This window comes from Euprymna scolopes, chromosome 34 (genome assembly GCF_053919585.1).
Source record: "Euprymna scolopes isolate OS-2025 chromosome 34, ASM5391958v1, whole genome shotgun sequence".
Classification (NCBI taxonomy): domain Eukaryota; kingdom Metazoa; phylum Mollusca; class Cephalopoda; order Sepiida; family Sepiolidae; genus Euprymna; species Euprymna scolopes.
Window position 1 is genome coordinate 33,815,070 of NC_136515.1, and position 15,635 is coordinate 33,830,704.

Consider the following 15,635-nt stretch of genomic DNA (forward strand, 5'->3'; position numbering starts at 1 on the left):
AAAACAAAAACAGTGTTCTCGTCGAGTAGCTTTTATTTTATTCAAGAAAATAAAAGGTACTTATGCAATCATGCATGCACTTATTGAGCCATGCTGAAATAATGACGTTATTATTTAGAAAGCCATTCTTAACATGGGACGGAAGGGTGTTGTGTACCTATTCAGTACTTTCACCTAACAATTTAATAAAAACAGGGATCGTAAAACTTTAAACTTGAAAATACTATTTAAAAAAATAGCGCGGATCAATAAGTGCACTAGCACAAAATAACATTGCATGAGAGGTAGGTACACGCTAAAGCTTTTTGTTTATTTTTGTTTATCGCCACAAGTGCTAATTTGAACCTGCACGAATTTTCCTGTTAATAATTACCTATAACTATAATCTTCGGCAAAAATAAATAAATAAATAAATAAAAATACAGAAAAAAATCATAACAAGATAATTTGCAAAGCGCAAAGTTCAAGCCAAAATAAATTAAAAAAAAAACACAGAAAAAACTAGGCAAAAATTCTTACCTTGTAAAAATAATAATTGCTCCCTTAGTCGAACTGCGTACAACATCGGAGCCTATGCGTATTTCGCTAGACCGGTGCCACACGCGTAGTGTCAAATTTCGTGAAAATAGTGAATAATTCCACCCCATCTTTCCAAGCTTATAACTCCTCGAAAAATGTAATTCAAGCCCTAATTTTTTTTTTCAATTAAAGGAGCAAGGACTAAGGTTTTATTAAAAAAAAAACAAACAAAAAAACAAAACAACAACAATGTGTTTTTTTTTTTTTTAAAAAGGTTTTAAACTTCGGACTTTACAGGTAAATGTCTAAAAAAGGGATTTTTTTTGTTGTTTTAAATTTGAATATATTATTTATTGACCTTTTCTTTTCAATTTGTGATATATAAAACTCTCCGACATAAATTAATTATTTACTTTTTAAGAGAAAGTTGAAAATGGGTGACACTTGGGGGGGGGGCGTGAATTAAAAAAAAAACGTTTGTCTAAAATATTATATTCGGTTTATTGGAAAGAACATAAAATTTCACATTGACCCTGAAAATATCGTAAAAATAGAATCAATAGAAAAATTTTGATAGATTTTTAAAGTTTAAAAATTGAAAAATATTGAGTTCGGAAAATTCATTACTGTTTAAATATATATATATATATATATATATATATATATATATATATATATATATATATATATATATATATATATTTCTATTACTTTTAAAACAACTGTAATAGTTTATTTTGGAAGTATAATCCATAAAGAAAATAAATAACCCACTTTTAACAGAGAAATTACGAGATTTTTATATTGTATTCGCAGTTTCGTGTTAGGGGTGTCAAAAATTCCTACAAAAATTCTGATACTGCTAGCCCTCCTCCTCTACAATAATGTTAAAATTGGCCTTCGGGACAAGATCAAAGTGTAGTATCTGTTCTTCAGATGCTGCATTGCTGCACTTCTATTTCTTGTTCTCTTTCGGTGGAGGAGAAATCCTTCACTACTGAGACAATTTTTATTTTTGTACCTTTTCTCCACGTTAAAAAACGACCCTGGTGTCTAACTCTGTCCCGTGGGGAGGCATAGTAAATAGGTACAATAATGTTAAAATTATAGGACAACTTCGTGTGTCTGTTTTTTTCGCGACTTTACACATTGAATTAGTACTGATTATTTACTAGAAATACTGGTGTTTGTGCAGTATAATGGAATTTCGAACAAATGCACTTCAGGTAAAAACACTACTTACATACGTATGTCATCTCAAAATTAGTATATATTCCAAAAATTACGAAAAAATAGAATTTATAATAGAAAAATAATCCTCCACCGTAGTTTTATTTTTACTTCTAAGTAAAAATAAAACTACGGTGGAGGATTATTTTTCTTCTCGAACTTCGTTTCTTTTGCAAAATGCCCGACAAAGAAATATTTTTATTACCATTTTTTTCTAGATTATTTTAATGAATAAAAAAAAGAAATCGCCCCTCCCTCTTTCTACTGAAATCAATTTCTTGATTCTGATTAAAATTAAAACGTGTTTATTACAAAAAAGAAAAAAAAAAAAAAAAAAACTCTCCTGAAAACCAAATGACATCTAACCAAGTTGTTTTGCTTTTTAGTAAATCTTTCATTGATTAGCGCTTTTCGCTTATCTTGTGCAAGTCCGTCAAAACTTCCGAAGACAAAAGATCGTAAAAAGCGGACGGAGAAAAAAAAAAAAACATGCAGAGACTCGCCTGCGATTTGATCCACGAGAAAACCACTTGCAATTATTTTCATTCGTTCTTTTTAAAGCCACTAAACAAGAAACACTCGTTTTAAAAGGAGTTTAATTTTGTTGAAAAGTAAGTAAAATATTTACAATTTTAGTTATATTTATTTTCTATCAAAAAATCTTGGATTTAATTTCTCAAAACTTTAATTCTTCTTGGCTCGAAGTTCGTCCCTTTTTAATAATGTTTTTTGAAGGTTCCGTGAGTTTGCACAACACATTTTTGTAGTAATAATTAAAATGTTCAGTCTTTTTTATGTTCATTTAAACGACGAGAATATCATCTAATTTATATTTAATATTTTATGTTTAAACAATCTCGACCAGCAGAGCAGCGGCGTTGCTAGGGTAGAGGGCATAGAAAAAAAAATAGTTCAAAATATAGGATTTTAAATCGCATTTAGTTACTTGGAATGAATAAACACCAACATGGTTTCAGTACTTACAAAGTCAGTTCTGAGTATTAACGAAGAATCCAGAATCAATCCCGGAAATAGTCGAAGCAGTTTACGATTTGAAAGCCAGCTTCTTAGGAGGAGAGGGTCGTTTTCTTTTTGTTTTGTTTTTTCGTGGCTAAACTTTAACTTAACCTTTCGCATGCTTAGTGCCATCTGCCTTTTAGATATTTTCCGCGTATTGCAAATCGTGAATTTCTAAAACCATTTCAAGAATAGTCGGAATGCAGTTGCAGTGTGCTCATTCCTTGCAACTATTTAATTTAGTTATTTTCTTTTGCATTTTGGATAAACAGAAAAAAAAAAAATGTGACGTAGTCATGAGAAACACGCATACGCATGAAGTTGTCACAAGTTTATATCAATATAAAAAAAAATAGATTTAGCATTGAGAATAAAAGATTTTTTTTTCTCAGGTAAATAAATATTTGATCAGGGTATTTATTTATTTATTTATTTACGACCTGCCCCAGCGTAGTATAAATACCTCCAACCTCCCTGTTAAGAACGGCTTTCGGAATAAAAATTCCCAACCTCGAAAACCGTTCTTAACATGGGGAGGTTGGAAGTGTTTTTTTTTAGATACAACTTTTAAGTTAAATTTAATTTTTACAATACCTTTTGTCGATTAAATTATTAGGTGAAAGTATAGAATATTAAAAATATTCTGGCCAGGGTAAGAATAGATTTATAACATTTCAGCACGATAAGTATGGTTTTTTGTTGACACTTCAGTGATTTCTGCTTTGCAGTTGTGAACCCTGTAGAGATCAGCTGTGTATGAGTTGCGTTATTTTGTTGAGATAGAATAAAAATAAACGAAAAATGATCCTGGCACCCTATTATATAATTTGTAGTTATTACAAAGGTGCTTGTATAGAGAAAGGCCCTTATCGACCTGAATGGTTCCTATTGCGATTTAAAGAACAAACTGGAAATGGTCGAAAAAGTTGAATATATATATATATATATATATATATATATATATATATATACTAGCAGAGGTTACCCGGCGTTGCCTGGGTGATCGGGCCCCCTTCCCACTCCGAGGGATAACAAAAAAAGTCACCCCTCTGGATTTACATGCTTGGTGCCGGCCTCCCCCCTTCAGGGAGAGATAATCCCCAACTCCACCTTCAGGGAGGAGGGTGCCTGGAGGCCTCTCCCCCCCCCCCAAGAAAAAAGTCACCTCCTCCTGGCCTCTTCCCCCCCCCACCCTTGGGGGGGAACACCGGCTCCCTCCTTTGGGGGGAGAAACTGCCAAGCTCCCCCCTTTCGGGTAAGAAAATGCCCGGCTTCCCCTTTTGGTGGGGGGATGGAGGCGTGGCCTTCGTTATAAAGATGGCCGGCCAGCTGAAAAAATGACGTCATCGCCGAGGTCCCAACAAGCAAGATATGTGGAACTCTTAGACTGTCAATAATGAACAGTAATTTTTACAGACAGCGTTACAAAACTTCAAAATTGGATTGAAATAAAGAACACGATGATTTATACTGAAACTCATCTAATATTAATAATAAAAAAAATAATTAAAAAAACACAAGTTTGTTTAAGTATTATAAGCAATTGAATATTTCGTTGTATTATAGATTTTAAAGATTTTTTTATTTTTCTTCCTTTGAAGATTGTAATGCCGGGTATGGGGCAGCCAAACCAGCTGCCAACATTGCCCCGCTTTTTTATTGAAACCAACCGAGAGCTCTTTTTAGTATCCTCGCTGTTCCCTTAAGTGCAATTGTCTGAATCTCTTTTGCACTTGGTTCACCAGGAATATTAGTTAGGTAGGACTTCAGGTTCTTCTTCATAAGTCCTGTGGCACCTATGATAACTGGTATGATCGATATCCCCTTTAGGTTCCAGTTTCTTTTCATATCATACATGAGACCTTGGTATTTGGTCTGTTTCTCTCTTTCAGCTCTTTTAAGACCGCCATCATTAGGAACACTCACTTCAATCAAGGTTGCAACTCTCTCTGACTTATTCCATATAACTATGTCAGGTTTCACAGCAGCATTTTCAAGGTAGGTGGCTGTAGGGCTTACATGGTCGTAATGTATGGTATATAAATCATTTCCAACTGTTTTTTCAGGTTGATGTTCCCAGGACTTGCTGCTACACTGGATGTTTAATTTTTTACAGATGATCCAGTGGAGGTACTTGCATACTCCATCATGTCTCGCTGTATAGTAGCCGTCCCCTAGAAGAACTTTGCAACTTGATATCAGATGACCAACACTTTCCAATTCTGTGTGGCAGAATCTGCATTTATTGTCATTGCTGATCCCTGCCATCTTCTTGAATGCATTGGTCATCAATCCCTGGTCTTGGGTAGCCATTATGATCCTTTCCTGATCATGGTGGAGGGATCCTCTTTTGAGCCAGTCCAAAGAACCTTCTTTATCTATGTATTCCCGAGAAAGTTCCCCCAGAAAATACTTTGCACGCTGATGTTGTTCCCATTCTTTAAGGTTCATCTGTTGAAAGGTCTCGGTATATTTCTGCCGGCTCTTTCTTGCTATTTCTGTGGCACACTTGTTTGGTGTTTCGTCCTCATCTGAGAGACAACTCTGACCAAAATGTTTGGCCAGCTGGGTGACTGATGTTGTTCTGCTGGCTCTTGTCTCTTGATGTTCATATACTATTGAGAGGATGTCATTCTGGGAGCTTTAGAATGCGTTCTTTAATTACTTATAAATTACATTTTAAAAAAGTGAAGGAACACGATTTGATTTGTAGTAAACTTGAAGTTTATTTAATATAATTAAATGAAAATTATGCATGTAAGATTATGAATATTTGAAGCAGAACACAAGCAAAACATTTGATATGAGTTAAGACAATAAACAAATATTAAAATTAAACTATTTTTTTAATCAAAATGAATGTTTTTTAATCGAAATAAACAATATTTTTTTTAATCAAAATGAACCACAATATTTTTAAATACAAATGAACCACAATATGTTTCAAAATCAAAAACAATATTTTTAATGGGTTTGTATTACTGTACACATAGATTCGAAAAAGTTGTCAAAAAACAAATATATAACAAATAAATGTTATCAAAGGCAAGATAAGTTACTTTTCTACCAAACTGGATATACTTTTCGTATTTTTATTCAATGTAACATGTTTATTCAGCTCGAAAAGCATACAGTGTTTACCGATGTATTGGAAAATTCAAGATGGCGTCTGACTCCCTCTTTAACACGGTAAGTTTGGGAAAAGGTGTTATAAATAAAAAACTGGATAAAATACTGTTAAAAACTCGCTCAATATATGTTACCGTGACATAGGTTGACATATATTTGGTGGGCTTTTAATAGTATTTTGTATAGTTTTTTATTTATAACACCTTTTCCCATACTTACCGTGTTAAAGAGGGAGTGAGGCGCCATCTTGAATTTTCCAATACATCGGTAAACACTGTATGGTTTTCGAGCTGAATAAACATGTTACATTGAATAAAAACACGAAAAATATATCCAGTTTGGTAGAAAAGTAACTTATCTTGCCTTTGATAACATTTATTTGTTATATATTTATTTTTTGACAACTTTTTCGAATCTGTGTACAGTAATACAAACCCGAAATGAACTGACCACGAGTGAACGCGCGTTTTTTTTTTTTTTAGTTTAGTTTCATATATATGTATATATATATAAAAATAAGTATTTTTAAATTTTATCTTTCTAGCTTTAAAAAAAAGTTTTAAAATTTTATCAGCCGGCATAATTTATTTTTAAATATTGAAAAATTTCAGGAAAATTAATTTTTGCTAGATTTTTAAAACATGTGTGTCAACAGCTTAAAAAAATCGTCTCTTCAAAAGAACATTTTTAAAGAGGACGGTAGTGAATGTGTGCGTGTGTGCTGGGTAGTAGTAGTAGTAGTACTAATAATCTGTCCTTTGGAGGACAGCGTTTGTTTTCGTGTTGTGTGTACGTGTGTGCGGCTAGCGCCAGAATGGCGGACGTGGTATCGGAGGTTGGATTGTGATTGCTGGTGTAAGTTTCATAATTTTGTAATTTGTAAATGGCAAGTTAGGAAAAAAATAAACCCTTCCAAGATGGACAATAAATAAGGCCTTAATATTTTATGGTAAATTTAAGAGCGTAGGAACCATAGTTTTTTAGGAGATGTGATTATTGGATTAACCAATCAGAAATCGTCTGTGGCACACACATCTCTGTTTTTATAGATATATAGATAGATATAGATAGATAGATATATATATATATATATATTATTTGCCTCTGTTTTTGCGATATGTCTTGAATGAACCAATCATTTACGAAAGTGCATTCTTACCTAAATGCGAGCTGGGAACAATTTTCCCCTTAACCAATTTGGTACCCCCACATGGGGAGCGGTATATATATCATATTAAAAATATAATTATCCACTGACACGTGTTTCTGTTTTGTCGTCCACGACTCATCAGAGTGGCTGAATCTAGCGAGATTATATTTTAAAAATAATATATATATATACAATATACGGCATAATTGCGTTGACACACCGGTTCTCATCAGATCACCGAAGTTAAGCAACGTTGAGCCTGGTTAGTACCAAATGAATGACCATTGGGAATTCTAGGTGTTGTATATGCTCTCTGCTTATCTCAGCATTTGTTTCCAGTCGTCCTGTACATACACTTCATTTGCCATTGGTATTTAACAATGTTGACTCGGGAAAGGTGTGGTTGGAGATTGTACACCTCCTGCCACAAAAATTTCACACGGCACCCCTTCGTGGATATCTACAATCTGTCAAAGACTTGTGTGTGTGTATATATATATATATAACTAGCATGGATACTCGGCGTTTCTCAGGGCGACATGAAGTTCTGTTTGGACACGCCTGTTATACTAAGGATATTGAACAGTTTTTTATTATTATACGTAAACTCTATCGTTACCCCCACAACAATTTCAAAAATAAAAGAATGGATAAAGACATGAAAATGTAATCGCCCAAAAAAAGAAGTATGTGACAACCTCCCCACCAGACATTTCGGTAGAAGGGATATGAAGAGAAGCTATTCTCTGGATATTGAGCAGAGCACATGCTGCCCATGCATTGCCCTCCCCCAAAACCAAAACAAATGAATAAAAACAACTTTTCTTTCAATCAAAATAGCAGGAAGGAGTGCCTATGCGACCAAAAAGAAAAAATGAGATGCGGTGGCTGGGCTCTAACATGAAATGCGAAAAAGGGGAAGAAGGCAAAAAGTTACGGGAGGGGGGGGGAAGAGTTTGCCCACACAGCCACGAGTGCTTATGACATCATGACGTTGCAAAATAAGCGTTTAAATATAGTTTTAGTTTTATATGCATGCATGACTTGTGAAAAGAGATGCAAAAATCAGACCTCCCTCTTCCAAAAAGTGCTCCAGTTGACCACCACAAAATTAATCTTTTTTTTCTAATTTTCACATATGCATCTGAAGCATTGCACTTTCAGATGGTACCAGTTTTGACCCATTCAGATGTGACTGACAAAAGTTTTTAGCAGACATACACATCTTTCGTTTATATAATGGACTAGCAGGAGTCATATAAATTCAAATAGAAATTATGTGTAATATCTTTATATTGAAATTTTTAATCTCTCCCTCGAGCCGTATTTTTGTTTCTCTCTTTTCTTCTCCTCTTTTGACCATCTTTATCTGTAAATCTTTTAGTATCTTTCACCTAACTCCTTCATCTCTCTATCACTGGGCTGAAAAAGTGTAATACTTTTTCAAGTGTAATATTGCATTCTCATATTTATTGTTTATGGGCAATGTCAAATAGAAGAAAACAATGACATTCTTGAATACAGGTAATTGTCTTCCCTCCATACGCTTTTAGAATAATATGAAGAGAAATTAAACAGAAAAGGTCTTGGAGATATATATGAAATGAAGTATTTTTCAGATTGTAAACTGCTTTAGCCATTTCTGGGACTGACTCTATATATCCCCCTCCTCTCTTCCATATATATATGCACAAAAGGCAATTACGTGGGGGAAACAGGCCTGGAATTCCGCCTACACCTTAACAACCACAAACATACCATTAGAGACACAGCATCCAGTAGCTATCCACTATAATTTACCTAACCACACAATAGTCAACATCAGATACATCCTCATAGCATCCAATTTTATTACACAACATCAGAGACGAAATTATGAAAAAAAAACTAATTCTAAAACTCAACACGCACACTTCAGGCCTTAACAAAAACCTGGGATTACTCAATGACTACAATTTCTATAACAACAAAGATTTTCCATAAACATTTTCCTGAGGACTGAAATGCACGGTGAGATGGGGTAAACTTTTTATTTTTCCGAAATCTTCACATTTTCCCTAAAATTTTTTTCCTTCTTTATATTCTCGTACATATTGGTTTATGTGTGTGTGTGTGTGTGTGCGTATTATGTATGCATATATGCATTTATACAAGTGTATGTGTATCGTCTGTATGTGTATATGTATGCATATGTGGATATATGTAAATATGTGTGCATGTATATGTGGGTTTTTCAAAACACATTTTCTTTGTGTTAATTTTCTTCATATTACCATATGTGTGTGTGTATGTGTGTATATATATATATATATTTCTCGCACACCTTTTTTTCCATCCCTATCTCTCCCTACATTCGCTTATGTAGACTTGTGTATATATGTATAGCTGTTTCTACGTGTAAGTATATGCGCTAACATTTATGTATGTGTATTTGTTAGTGCATTTATATATATATATATATATATATATATATATATAAATAAAAAGGAACAAACCGTATTGTGTTCATCAACGTTTCGTCTTTAAGTATAAGTCTTGTATAAAGACGAAACGATGAACACATAATACGGTTTGTTCCTTTTTATTTCTCTATTTTGTCGGAATACTATTTCCATTATTTTCATCATATATATATATATATATATATATATATATATGCATGCGTTTATGCGTGTATATGTGTATATATTTGTACATGTGAGTATTTGTTTGTATATGTATGTACATATTAATATATAAATAAATAAAAAGGAGCGTTTCGTTTCTGTCTTAAAACAGTTAAATTTGGAAACCACGTTTTTCGTTCTTTTTTTTTGAACGAGAAATAGCCGTTGATTTACAGATGAATTCATAGCGTTTCCCCTCATAACGTCTTATATCCTTTGAATTCTTGTTTTCTCTTGGAATAAATAATATTGTTGGAATTCAAAATATTGGACTGTTAAAGGCACGTTTCTTCATTTTTATTTACTGTTTAATTTTTAATTTTTCTTTTATGTGTATATGTGCCGTGTGCATGTGTATATGTGCATTTAAAACTGGCATGACACCTTCTCATTGGCTATACCTCCTCCTCCCTTTTCCTTTCTCCTTTTCCCCATGTATGCTCATCACTTTCACTACACTGAAAACTGAAGGATTTGTCAAATTATATACTTGTAAAAAAAAATGTCTTTAATTTTTTTTTTCATAATATTGTTTTGTATTCCTGCACGTCACCAATAGAAAACGAATAAATAAAAGTTATAAGCTTTTATACTTTTCGTATTCTTTTTTATACATTTTCGTATATATATAAATGAAATAAAGTAATTTTCAGATCGTAAACTGTTTCAGTCTTTTCTGGGACTGTAAAAGTATATATAAAATAACTTAATTTTCAGAATGTAAACTGTTTCAGCCGTTTCCAGAACTGACTCCATAATATCTCTCTCTCTAAAAATATATATAAAATAAACCGAGTAGACCGAAAATTTACAGAGTTATTTGGTAGGGAAGTGTACACACACACACACACACACACACACACACACACACACACACACACACACACACACACACACTTTCACTTTTATAATATATAGATTTAAAAGGAGGGGTATATAGAGTCAGTCCCGGAAATGGCTCCAGCAGTTTATGATCTCAAAATTACTTTATTTCAGATATATTATTAAGATGGGGGGGGGGGTACATGGAGCTGATCCCGGAAATGACTGAAGCAGTTTTCAATGTCAAAATAACTTTATTTCATATATATTTTTAAGTTTGGGTGGGCTATATGCAGTTGGTCTCGGAAGCGGCTGAAGCAGTCCAATCTGAAAATTGCTTTATTTAAAATATATTAAAAAATATATATGAAATTAAGTCATTTTGAGGCCGTAAACTACTTCAGCCATTTTTAGGATTGAAAATTAGGAAAAATTAAAAACATTTTTTTTTTTACAAGTATATATCCCCTCCTCCCGTTTTAGAAATATATGTGTAATAAATTAATTTTGAGACCTAAATTGCTTTAGCCATTTTCAGGACCAACTACATATAACCCCCCCCCCTCATATTAAAAATATATATGAAATGAAAGAATTTTCAGATTGTAAACGGCTTTGGTCATTTCTGGTACTGACTATATCCCTTCCCCTTTTAAAAATATATATGAAACGAAGTAATTTTCAGAGCATAAACTGCTTCAACCATTTCTGGATTGAGTCTATATACCCCCTCCTTAAAAATACATACGAAATAAAGTAATTAATAATGCTTGAGAGATTTGTTTTGTGACAAAACACAGACACTACTTTTCCTAATGCTGCCTAAATACAGAACAGTTTTCGTGATTTTTGGTATATGACAAGCATAAAAAATATTTGATACTTGTATGTGATTTTTAGAATATGACAAAGAAAGAACAGTTTTAGTATGTCACACATAATATTTTTTGTTTTTTCATCTGAGTACTATACTGTACAAGTTGTACTACTCAAGTATATTACATGTTTTCAGTTTTAATTTTATGTATGTCACAGTTAAGACTTTCTTTGTTTTTTATATGGTACTATGCTATATAAGTACCTTATTTCTAATATAGAAACGAAACTATTTGATTTTTACATAATTTTCTGCTGTGCTGACTTTTCTGTAAATCACGAGTAAGTTTTTTGTATTTTTATCTAGGTGCTACAGTGAGAAACATCTTATTTTTTGTTCAAACGTTATACTACTCGAATATATAACATGATTTTCGATTTTAATGTATGTTACAGGTATGATTTCTTGTCTCTTTGCCATACTATACTCTACAAGTACCTTATTTCTTGGGTAGAGTGCTGTACAAGTACCTTATTTCTAATTTAAAAATGAAACTACTCGATTTTACGTAATTTTTTAACTTTTCCATACGTTAAGAGTTTGGTTTTCCATCTGGATGCTATAGTGAAGAAACACTCTAATTCTTATATAAGTCGTCTATATTGTCTTTTGTTATATTTGTTTTTATTAAATATTAAAATATGTTCTCTAATAGTGTACGCACCTTGTCTATATCATCGTTGGTAAAATGTTTTTATTAGATACTAGCATAGATAGTTGACATAAAGTTCCGTTTGGACACACCTGCTATACTAAGGATATTGAGCAGTTTTTCATTATTATAGTCAACTCCATCGTTACACCCACAACAATTTAAAAAAAATAACAAAATGGATAAAAATAGAAAAATGTAATTGCTCAACAAAAGAAGTACTATGTGACAACCTCTCCACCAAATATTTTGGCAGAAGGGATACGAAAAGAAACTATTCTCCAGATATTGAGCACTTTTTGTTGCCCATGTGTTGAAAAAAAATTCTCCCCCCCCCCAAATAGAATAAAAAATAAATGAATCAAAACAACTTTTCTTTTAATCAAAATAGCAGGAAGTTCCCGTGTTACAAACAAAAAAAAAATGAGCCACGACAGCCAAGTTCGATCATGAAATGCGAAAGAGGGGAAGTAGGCAAAAAGTTACAGGGGGAAAAGCTTTTGCCCACATGGCCACGAGTGCTTATGTCATAACATTGCAAAATAAACATTTAAACATCGTTTTAGTTTGATACATGTGTGTTACTTGCAAAAAGAAAAAAAAGCGCAATGTGAAAACAGACTCCCCTTTTAAAAAGTGGTTCAGTTAACTATCAAGTAATTTGTTTTTTTTTCTAATTTTCACATATTATGCATCCGAGGTATTGTTCTTTTAGATAGCACCTGTTTAGACCCGGTTGGATGCAACTGACAAAAGTTTTTAGCAGCCCTAAAAACACACATGCAAACATACAGATGACTTTCCTTTATTTACTACTAGCAGGGGTACCTGGCTTTGCCCGTGTGGAAAGAGGTAGTATACTAAGGCTATTAAGCAACCCTCAGAAACAAAAAGAACTTCTGTTTCAATCAAAATAGCAACGTGTGTCTGTGTGAGCACAAAAAAAAAAAAAAAATTAGCCGCAGTAGGCAAGCGCGAAAGAGGAAAAGGAGGTAAAAAAAAAAATATGGTATGGCCATGACAACTTATGTCATCATGATGGGTTGAAATAAGGTTTTTAAACATACATTGAGATTGCTAGGCATATGACCTGCAAAAATGTCAACACAAAAAATGACCTCCCCTTGCAAAAATGGCCCAGTTGACCAGCACAGAATAAATCTCTCAGATGAAAAAAATGTAAAAATTGTCCAAAAAGCTAAATTCTGTGTGGGTCAACTAGGGCATTTTTTGCAAGGAGGGGTCACTTTTGGTGAGAACATTTTTGCAAGAAATTTAGTACTGAATCGGTAATTGTATCAGAATCAGGAAAATATTGGAATTGTCTTATCACTTATATATACTGTCAATTAAATATCATTTTTCGAGATTATATTTTAAAAAATCAAAATCTTTGATTTTGCAAGTTTGTGCTTCTGGAATAGATGGGGGAGGGCAGTTTGCTATGTACCTAAGCTTAACTTACTGCTTGAAATTCCAAAAAGACATTTGTAAACCACTTTTGAGTTTTGGTTGTTAAATACATAGAAAACTGAATAATCTTACTAAAAATTGAACAAATACTTTTTTATGGAATATGTATAAAAAATATGATTATTCATGTTTGTATGGATAGTCACTGTCTGACACATTACACAAGGAAACACTCTTGTTAGGCGTGACAAAATATCTTGGATTTAAATGAAAATAAGTTAAAAGCAATGATTATCCATCTACAAACCCCACTTTGGGTCTCAGGAGATATCAATAAATGCAACATGCTGAAGAAATAAGTGACACAAAAGATTGTATAAAAATATGATTTATTGAAAAGAGATGGTAACAAAATAAGCACAAAGTGAGAGAAAAAACAAAATGATGGTGAAGAAAATGGATAGCGTTGATTTTGGATGGGAGCTCTCTGCTTTTTTATTTCATATATTTTCTTTTTTTTGTATTTCTGCTTATTTTTTTGTTGTTGTTGAATCGCTAACTTTGTGAATTCATCTTATTTTTTTCATCATTTTGATTCAGTTTTAGTTATTTTCTTCTCACTTTATCTTTCTTTTTCCAGTTTTATTTTCTCTTTTCCATTCTGCATGTTGTTTGTCTTCATTTGCCTTATGCCATACTTACACACAATTCACGATAAGATAGAACACTGATTTCATCAAAAAATGACTTCCTATTTTCTTCCCCTCATATACACACTTGGAGTCTTTCTCTTGTTAACAAACATGTTTTTTCTTCTTGTTTATTTCTAAGACCCAAACTTTTTGACAGACTAAATAAACTTTGAACATTTTTACATAAAATGCTAATTTATTTTATTTTTAATATAATTTTAATAGAATTTAACAAGTTTAAAAGCAAAAATGTTAAAACAACAGTTGATACTTTCAGTTTAACAAAAAGGTATTATAGATTCACGCCATTCAAAAATAAAAAGATTTTACTTTTTTAAGTGATTAAGCTATTATTTTATAATTGAGAGTATTGAATTAGTTTCATATATGAATTTACCAAAAAATTATCCCCTATTTCTAGTTAACCACTTTAGTGTTTTTAGAACAGTTAACCATTTTTTCTTTTTTTACTGCGGGAGATAAATTCTGTATGTGGGAGGGGTCTATTTTTTAGGCAATCGTGTAGTTTTACAAGGTGTTTTATTTGATGGAGATTTGCTACTCAGATTTAAGGTTAGTATTAAGAGGATGATATTTGGATTTAGTATTAAAGAAAGGGGGTTTTAGTAGTGTTTAGTGGTAAAGTATGTCAACTTTTTTTCTTTTTTTACTATTAAGTATTACCCGTCTCCCTTAAAAAAAAAATGTGCAGAATTTATCTTCCATAGATAGAATGACTTGAATACAGGTGATCATTTTAGTTAAATTTCATGCATGGGGAATGGTATGGGATGGGGGTATGGGGTACACCCACCACCACCCCAAGTTAGAAAATGCATCTCAATTTCAAATTTTTTCTATATCTCACATATCTGGTAAATACAGTTTCTTGTCTTTGCTCTCAAAATTATCCACATACAATTTTTGGCCTAGAATCATTTTCGTTATAGTTTATGCAAGATAACTAGTGACTTTCTGTTTCAAATTCTTTTTAGCAATGCATATTTTTTGAATTCATATTGAACTACTGAATTCAAAAGTATGTAAGAGATTTTGATATTCATCCTCACTGATTTCTTCATCCTTTTTGTCTACATGTGCGAGAGGCAGTATATCTGGAGAAGACTTTTTATTCTTCTTTGATCTTACTTTCTTGGAGTAGTCTGTGATATTGGGCTTAATCAGCATTTTGAGATTATTTTCCACTATCATTAATGCACTGATTAAGATAGCAATACTCACCAACCATAAAAGCACTTGAAATCAGCACAACGTAAATAAGTTCTGGATGAGCCTTTCCATATAAGTTATCAAATTTACCGAATTTTCATTATTAATGATTACTATATTGTCCAATTTCTACTGTACACTCTTTAACCCTTATTCTTGAGTGGCCTCTTGGCCTTGATAATGTGGTGATGCCTGTGTAAAAAAAAAAAGAAAGAAAAACTAAAATAGTCGTATTTTA

At 32.5% G+C, this 15,635-nt stretch overlaps 2 protein-coding genes across 8 annotated transcripts in view; one reads left to right on the forward strand and one right to left on the reverse strand.

Annotated features, from left to right (window-relative positions):
* Positions 1-2,853, reverse strand: part of LOC145259170 (UMP-CMP kinase-like) — a 226,984-nt gene extending 224,131 nt beyond the window's left edge. The window contains exon 1 of the mRNA XM_080116912.1: positions 2,734-2,853. The gene's annotated coding sequence lies outside the window, so the exon portion shown is untranslated. The remainder of the gene's footprint in view (positions 1-2,733) is intronic.
* LOC145259169 (uncharacterized) overlaps positions 1-15,635 on the forward strand; it is a 167,533-nt gene that overhangs the window by 9,699 nt on the left and 142,199 nt on the right. For 2 of the 7 annotated variants that reach the window (XM_080116909.1, XM_080116905.1), the window contains exon 1: positions 2,228-2,360. The exons of 3 other annotated variants lie outside the window; for them this stretch is intronic. The gene's annotated coding sequence lies outside the window, so the exon portion shown is untranslated. Of the gene's footprint in view, positions 1-2,220; positions 2,361-15,635 lie in introns of those variants that run through there. 2 more of the 7 variants (XM_080116902.1, XM_080116904.1) reach the window with 2 other exon arrangements.